We start from the raw sequence: 8182 nt of genomic DNA, 5'->3' as shown, positions 1-8182 counted from the left end.
GAATCACTTTGCTGTTCACCTGAAACTCACATAACATTGTAAATCAACTATACTTCAATAAATAAATAAATAAATAATTGAAATTCCCATTAGTGAAAAGGAGTTAATAATGGACCTACTTTTTAAGGACATTGTAAGAAGAAAAACAATAGTTACACATAACTTATGCAGTATGTTTACAACAAAGTCTGGTGTATAGTAAATGCTTAATAAACAGTAACTATTATATTACAAGCCAAAATATGATCAAGGACAAAGGCCAAGCTAGGTTTTAAAGATAAATGCAAAATAAACTCTCTGCTACTCAGATGTGATATCACAAAGAATATAGTTGTTCTGAAGTTCAAAGACATATTTAGAGTTCCTTTTTTATATATTTTAAAATATTTTTAAATGTAAAATATGTGTGCTTGCAAATGTTTTAAAGGGTGCAGACTAGGTTTACACAATTAAAATAATCATGTATATTTAAGGTAGTAAATATGTTTATCTGCTCAATATTGTCATTGCAGATCAGGGGCAGGCATCAAATTAATTATATATACTAATGATGCCTCAAAATTAATTATCTAAGAGTGGAAGCAGATGTCACTAGCCCACCCATTTTTAGTCGTTATGTGGACATTAAGTCATAAATCTTTTCTTCATTGATTCGATAGTCATGGATAATGCTTCTTATTTATCACCTTCTGTCCTTTATTCCTTATACTTTCCCTACAATTCTCTTTATTTTACATCTTTACACAGCTTTTCTTGATATTCACTATATGCCACATATCAGGGGACAGATGAATCAGTTAAAAATGATATCGTTTAGGGAATTAACTACCCAGTGAGTGAGATAAGACAGACAGAAATTTGCCATACTTCAAGACAGAATTTTTAAAAAGATCTAGTCCACCTCATAGTAGACAGTACATGCCATTAAGTTGCCTCATTATTTAATGTATAAGTAAAGCAAGTAAACCAAAATACTAGAATAGGTCAAAGTTTCAATGAAAGGATCTCAGGGACCCAAGCTTAAGGACTCAACATTGTCTTGTTACTTTTTCTTTCTGAAGCAATCTCTCATAGCTGCTTTTATGTTGGTTTGTACTCATTTTTCCCCCAATGTAGACTGGCATTAGCTTCCACATAACTAGGGAAGAAGATGACCATGAGTGGTTTGTTGTCCTTCCAGTATTCCAAACAGAATGGGGAACCCTTCACACTAGCTTTAGCATAAAATGTGAAGGGGAAATTTTTTTTCTTCAGTTTTTAATCTCTGCAGCTGAAAGATCAGGAGAGGTACTTTTTAGAATGCTGATATTATTGGTCTAACCCAAACTACAGAGAGAGGTAAGAAGTTCCTCAAAGGAAGTCTGTCTGCTGTTTTTAAAAAAGGGAACAATTGCTGAGAAATGACCCCCACTTCTTTATAATCATGCTTAAGAATGTCAGAGATAAGAGGTTTTTGACTGGAAAGAGTCAAGAAAGAAAAATATTACATCAGGTCTTTAAAAACTGTAGGAACGGCTTAAGAATCAGAATTTCATTTTATGTTTTGAAGCTATTCATTACATTTCTCAAATGAGCTCTCAGCAAAAGCAAAGACCATATATGTATTTACTTATTTACTTTTACTCCCTCTATCCTGTGAATATCTAGCAGATCACAACTAAGTGAATGCTTCTGAAATTGAGATAGATTTCAAGTTTCCATGGTCTTTTCATGATTTTTTCAATCTTGCAGGCAGAAGTTCTTAGTAAACCCAGCCTTCACGGGCTTATTTTCCTCTGAATTCACGTAACAACTCAAACCAAGCCCCCGATTCACTAATTATGTTTGGTTACATGGTCTGCTGCTGTTCCATGATTTCCAGTAGTAGAATGCAAGCTATATGAATGTTATATTTACATCATCTGAATGACTCTGATGCCTACTAAGTATGCCAGACATATATTAAAAAGTATTTTTGAATTGATTACTTGAGCTTTCATTTAGAAGTTCATTTAGAACTTTCCTAAAGTAGCTTAAAATTCTTGCTAAAGCTACCACATGTTCATTCACTGCCATCAGGAATTGTCTCTTTCACTTGCTTCCTATGCTGATCCAGTAGGACAATTCTTCATTTGTTTATGACTCTAACTTCAAGAGTTGACCCCAAGAATAAACTAACTCATTTCTCCCCTTGGAAAGTTAAAGAAAGGAGATGCATCCTTGTTTCAGAACTCAAGACATCACCCTATCTACTTCAGTATGGAATAGGAAACAAAAAAATAAATAAACAAAAATCAAGTATGAATTCTGAAATGAAGTAGCAAGATGAGTAAGAATAGCCATTTCTCAGCTTCTTATATATTATTTCTTTTCAGGAAGCTCCTTTTTTTTTTTTTTTTTAATGACCAGGCATATTCAGATATCAACCACTATTCCAACTACAAGAAACAGTCAGAAGTATTAAACATATATAGTCATAAATTTATCATTTAAAAATTCTAATGCCTCAATTTCAACAACATGGACAATTAAGAATCAACATGGACAATTGTTTTACTGATAAAACCAGCCCCTCATTGATCTTTTATAGTCTAGAGTCAGAATCCTCAATTTAGCAGCTGGGAAAATGTGACTTTCATTCAACACATATAACCCAAAGCATCTGTTGCCATTTCTCCTCACCACTACCAAACAGTCATCACTCATGATCACAATTACAACCATTTATTTAAGCCTTCTGCCTTTCCTTCCCCCTTGGTTAGATTAGGTACTTCTTGAGAGGAAGACCTGAGTATTTTTTATTTTTTAATTCATGGTGCCTAACATTCTATTTGGCACATAGTGGATCATAAATAGCATTTTTTTTTTCCATTGGTTATCTCTTCTGATATAGAGAAAATTTCATTCTCCAGCAAAGACACGTTGTACCAAAAAACGCTTGCACAAAGCAGCCTAGATCTGCTGAGATTAGAGGCTGTAAACAAGAGGGTTGAGCAGCGGTGTCATGAGGAGGCAGGCATTACTCATGGTGGTGTAGAGAACTGGGGAAGTGTTCTGGGTGTAATGATGCAGCACTGCCAAGCTGATGAGGGGCAGGTAAAACACAAGCACTGTGGGGCACAGGTATGCAGTGATTTCCAGTTTCTGTCTTGAGTCCCCAGTTTCAGAATAGTGCCTAAGATCTTCACGTATGAAGCTAGGATGAAGACAACATCTGCTGCAAATGTGCAGAATCAAAAACCAAGCCGTAGGCACTGCTAAAAGTGACATCCCCGCAGGCCAAGTTCAGCATATCTGGGTAGTAGCAGTAAGAGTGTGAGAGGATGCTGGCCCCACAGAAAGGAAAGGTCCTAAGGAAAAAAGGCAGAGGGGCCAGCAGGGTGGCACCTCGTATGAGAACAGCTACACTAAGGCAGGCAACAGTATAGTGGGTCAGGATCCTGGTGTAGTTTAGTGGAGCACAGATAGCTACCAAGCAGTCAAAAGCCATGGCCACTAGGACACCTAATTCTATACAGAAGAGGGTGTGAATGAAGAACGTTTGGGTTAAGCAGGCATCCAGGCCAATGTGGTGGACACCAAACCAGAAGACGGCCAAGACACTAGGCATGGTAGACAATGAAAGGCCTAGGTCAGTAAGGGCGAGCATGGCCACAAAACAGAACTGAGGTTCATGAAGATTCCATTCTGCTCTAACAAGGATGAACAGAAGAGCATTGCCCACAAGGGCTATGAGGTAGAGGAGACAGAAAGGAATGGAGATCCATTGGGCAGCCTCCAGACCAGGAATACCAATGAAGGAGAAGGTGGGCCAATTAGAAGCAGTGTTATTAAAAGCCAGCATGGTAAGATGTGGGTAGGACTGAAGTCCAGGATGCTTTTGGCCCTATAAAAGAGAAATCATGTGTCAGGAAACTCAAAAACCAAATTAAAAGTAAATAGATTGTTCATACCTAGAGTTATAGAATTAGGATATGGAGAACTCAAGATTTAGTTTATATGTATAACTTCAAAATTATTTCTCTTGCTATATAGACGGTAAGCATGAAAAGATGCTCAACATCACCATTTATTTGGAAAATTTAAATGAGAAATACAAGATACCATTAGAATGGCTAGAATTAAAATGACTACAAGTGCCATGTGTTGGTGAGGATGTGAAATAACTGGAACTCTGGTGGCATACAGATGGTGCAGCCTCTTTGGAAAACAGCTTGGAGACTTCATATGAAGTCACACACATACTTATCATACAGTTAGCATCATTCAACAATTTCACTCCTAACAATTTGCCCAAGAAATAAAAACACATGTCCACACAAAGACTCATGTCCATGTAAAGACAGTCAAAATAGCTTTATTCATGACAGCAAAAAAAAAAAGGAAATAAATCCAAATATATATGCAATATTGAATGGATAAACAAACTGTGAATATCCATATACTTTAAATTTAAAAGGACATAATTACTGAGATGCAACAGCATGAATGGATCACTTATACTCTGTGAAAGAAGGCAAACACAAAATACCAAATAGTGTATGATCTCAATTGTATGTAATTCTAGAAAAGACAAAGTCAGTGATAGTTGATCAGAAATTTCAGAGGTGAGCAGGGAGTATGAAGAGATTGGCTACAAACAGGTATGAACTAACCTTTAGGGAGATCAAAATGTTCCATACTATGGCTCATGTACTAATTATATGATTTTACACATTATTTACAAGTCATAAAATTGTAGCTTATTAAAATGTATCTCTTTAGGATTCCCCCAACCCCAATTCCTTCCCTTCAACACATTCATAAAGGACATGTCACTCTAGTTTGTGAAATAACTTGATCCCCGATTACCAGGAGTTGATTATATCTGGGATGGGTACCAGGCTATTTTATTTTATTCACCTATCTGATTCCCACTAAATGGTTCACAGACTACACAGAAAAGAAAATTAACTCTATCCATTTTTGTCAACAGTGCCTTTTTCATTCTTTCTCTATTTCAAAGAGTGCTAACTTTCTACATTTATCCTCTTCCTTACAAATTTAAAAATTCTGTGTTTCTCATTGGCTTACATTTCTGCTGCTTCTCTTCTGTTCTGATTCATATAAAATTTCTGAGCAATTTGAATTCTCTCAAGTCTCCAGTTAACTCCCAAACTGTCATACTCTATCCACATACCTTTTCTGAACAAGTGTTCAAAAGACCCATAAACATCTCTACCCAGTTGCCTCACAGGAATTCAAACATATGCCCTAAGCGTAAGAGTTAATGTAACCCTTCACAACCCTTACAACTTATGTATTATATTCAGAAATAGTATTGATGAGACAATCACATATGCAATGCCTGTTTATTTTACTGTTGATATTGTAGTTATGAAAAGCCAGGAGCCAGATTGTCTGAGTTCAAATGATGGTCCTGTTCTCACTAGTTGTTTATCATTCGCTAAGTCATCTCTCCGTGCTTACTTCCCTCTTTGTAAAATGAGACTAATAGTGCCTACTCTCCCTAGGGTTCTAATGTGAAATAACTGAAAATAATGCCTCACTGTAGTAAATACTGTTTAACCAGAGGCTTTTATTATTAAATCTCACCATTGTTCTTCATCTTAGTCATTGTTGTTTTAAAACAAACTCTAGTAATTTCTTTTTACTGTCAGATATATCTGTTGGCAGGATTACTGTAATACATTGAACTCCATGGCTCAGTGTGGGGAATTAGAGCCTTACTTCGAGGACTTGGTGATTCAATGGCACTTTACAAACCAAGAGCAGGTCTCCCAGGTATCTGGAAAGCTCTGCTGAAATTTAAAAAGCCCTGGGAGTTCCCAGCTATCCAGCCAAGGGCTTAAAATTATTTTCACCCCAAGGGATCATTAAGAAACAACAGAGTATATCTTAAATATGATACATCTTAGAGCATCCTTGTGTACTGGAGAAACCAAAAGCTCTCATTTTATTGGAACCCAGTGGGTCTGAACCATTTCTTTCTTCATTGTATGAAAAGCAAATTGGAGTGAAAACATATATATAGAACTATGTTTAGATGAGATGGACTGTTTAGGAAATGTTAAGCTATTTAGCAAATACTAACTAAAGGTACTTAATACAAATATGTACGCACACATTGTCAAAACTTAAAACATAGAGAATTGTTTCTTGTAATTTGGGAGCAAAAACACCAATTCTTTTCCCCAGAAAACTGTCTAAATTTATCTTTTTGAATAGATAATAAAATAAAGTGATTTAGTACAAGGCATACCTTGTTTTTTTCTTTCAAGAATTTATCAAAAGCATATTTTGGGCAGTATAAAAAGTCCCTCTGAGTTTTAAAAAGATCTTACTATTGCTTAATAGCAATGTAATAAAATGCATTAGCTATTTCCCTAAATTTTAGATTGTTTATACTTCATCAATATGAATAATCACACGATCTTGGCACATATAATTTTGTGCACTTGTGTATTTCCATCAGAGAAAATGCTCAAGTTAAATTGCTGGACCAAAGTCAATCAATTTTATATATTTCATCCCTGTCAAATTTCCTTTCAAAAATGTTAAATAAGTTTACATGCACAGAACTATGATTTGTCTGCTTTTTCTTCCCACTTGTCAATCTCTTAAATTTTCTAACATGCTAGACCAAAAAATAAAAAAGTGAACTATTATTCCTTTAATTTATATTGTTATATTGATTAGTGAAGGTAAGAATTTTTTTTAATGTATCGCTGGACTTTTGTGCATTTTCTTTTGTAAATTGCCTAACCAGGCATTTCAAAATATTCAAATGGATATTTCTGGAGTATTAACTCAGGTCTACCTTTATAAGATAGAGGCAAGTCAATTATTTTTCAGAAAATGAGTCCACGTAGGTAATTGATTGGGAAACATTATTAAATCCAAATTTCTAAACCAGGACCCCATTCACAATAGCCCTCAAAACCACTCTGTATCTTTATAGCCTTTTCTCTGATTCTGCTTCCATTGTGACAAAATACTTGAATTTAAGATTATTCTGGGGAATACTATGTGGTAAAACTCATAGTTAGTTATCTTTTTTTTTTCAGAGCAGCATAGTGAGATGTAATCTAAATATAGTAAACCTCACCATTTTTAGGTGCCTCATTGTGACTTCTGCAAATACATATACTTTCACATGAACATCACGATGTTCAAAATGTGTATATTTTAATCAACCAAAAATGTTCCACATGCTGCTTTGAGGAACCCACTCCCTCATGGAGTGTTGACTTTGGAAACCACTTCTTTTATTTCTTTATAGTGTATACTTTTCCAGAATGTCATAAAAGTGGATATATACAATAGATATACAGTAGATAGCTATTGTATTTTGATTCCTTCACTTTGCATTATTCTCTTAAGATGCATGATACATGCTGTTACATGTGTAGAAAATTCACTGATTTTTTACTACCAAATAGTATTACAATATGTAGCTATACCATGATTTGTTTATTCATTCACCTTTTGATGGGTATTTGTGTTGAGTTTTGGGCAATTATGAATATTTGAGTTTTAAACTCAGACATATGCAAATTATAACTTTGATGTTATTTTTAAAGTATATTTTATTAGGGGGGAAAATGCTCTAGATCATGAATGACCTTTGAATCCTACACTGCCTGCCATGGGGTCTTCTCTAGTAATTCACTGAATTGATCTGAGAACTTTATACATAAAAAAGTAAACAATAAAAGACATATGAAATTGCTTTTCTATATTCCCAAGCATGACTCATCATAAGGAGAGTCTCCTGCTACAGTTACAATATTCCTAACTGAATTCATGGCAATTTGACCATTCTTGTGAATGTCATTGAATCTGTGTATTTTACTAGCCTGAAAGATCATGTGAATATTTTAATTTTAAACAGCACAAGTATCATAACTGAAAAAAAGCCCTTGTCATTCAGTTACATGTTTATGCTTATGTAAAGTAAGTGGGATGTGTACGGATAGGGTGTGGGATGATGACAGGAAAACACACATTGCTTATCATTTAAGAGTTCTATGGTAATTTCTACATATATTCACTTGGGTTCCATGTCTTAAAACATATACTATGAATTGAAAAAGAGTTCAAACAGATGCCTGTAATGCAATTAACTTTAGAGAATTGCATTAAAATTCAATTTAATGCAATACGTGATAGAAATATAAAATACGTGATAGAAAATATAAAT

General features: G+C 34.7%; 1 pseudogene; it reads right to left on the bottom strand.

Moving 5' to 3' along the window:
* Nucleotides 1–2880: 2880 nt before the first annotated feature.
* On the bottom strand, nucleotides 2881–3823 carry LOC123616667 (olfactory receptor 51I1-like; annotated as a pseudogene).
* Between the last annotated feature and the right edge of the window lie 4359 nt (nucleotides 3824–8182).

This window comes from Camelus bactrianus, chromosome 10 (genome assembly GCF_048773025.1).
Source record: "Camelus bactrianus isolate YW-2024 breed Bactrian camel chromosome 10, ASM4877302v1, whole genome shotgun sequence".
Taxonomy (NCBI): Eukaryota; Metazoa; Chordata; class Mammalia; order Artiodactyla; family Camelidae; genus Camelus; species Camelus bactrianus.
This window is presented reverse-complemented; position numbering and strand designations above follow the sequence as displayed.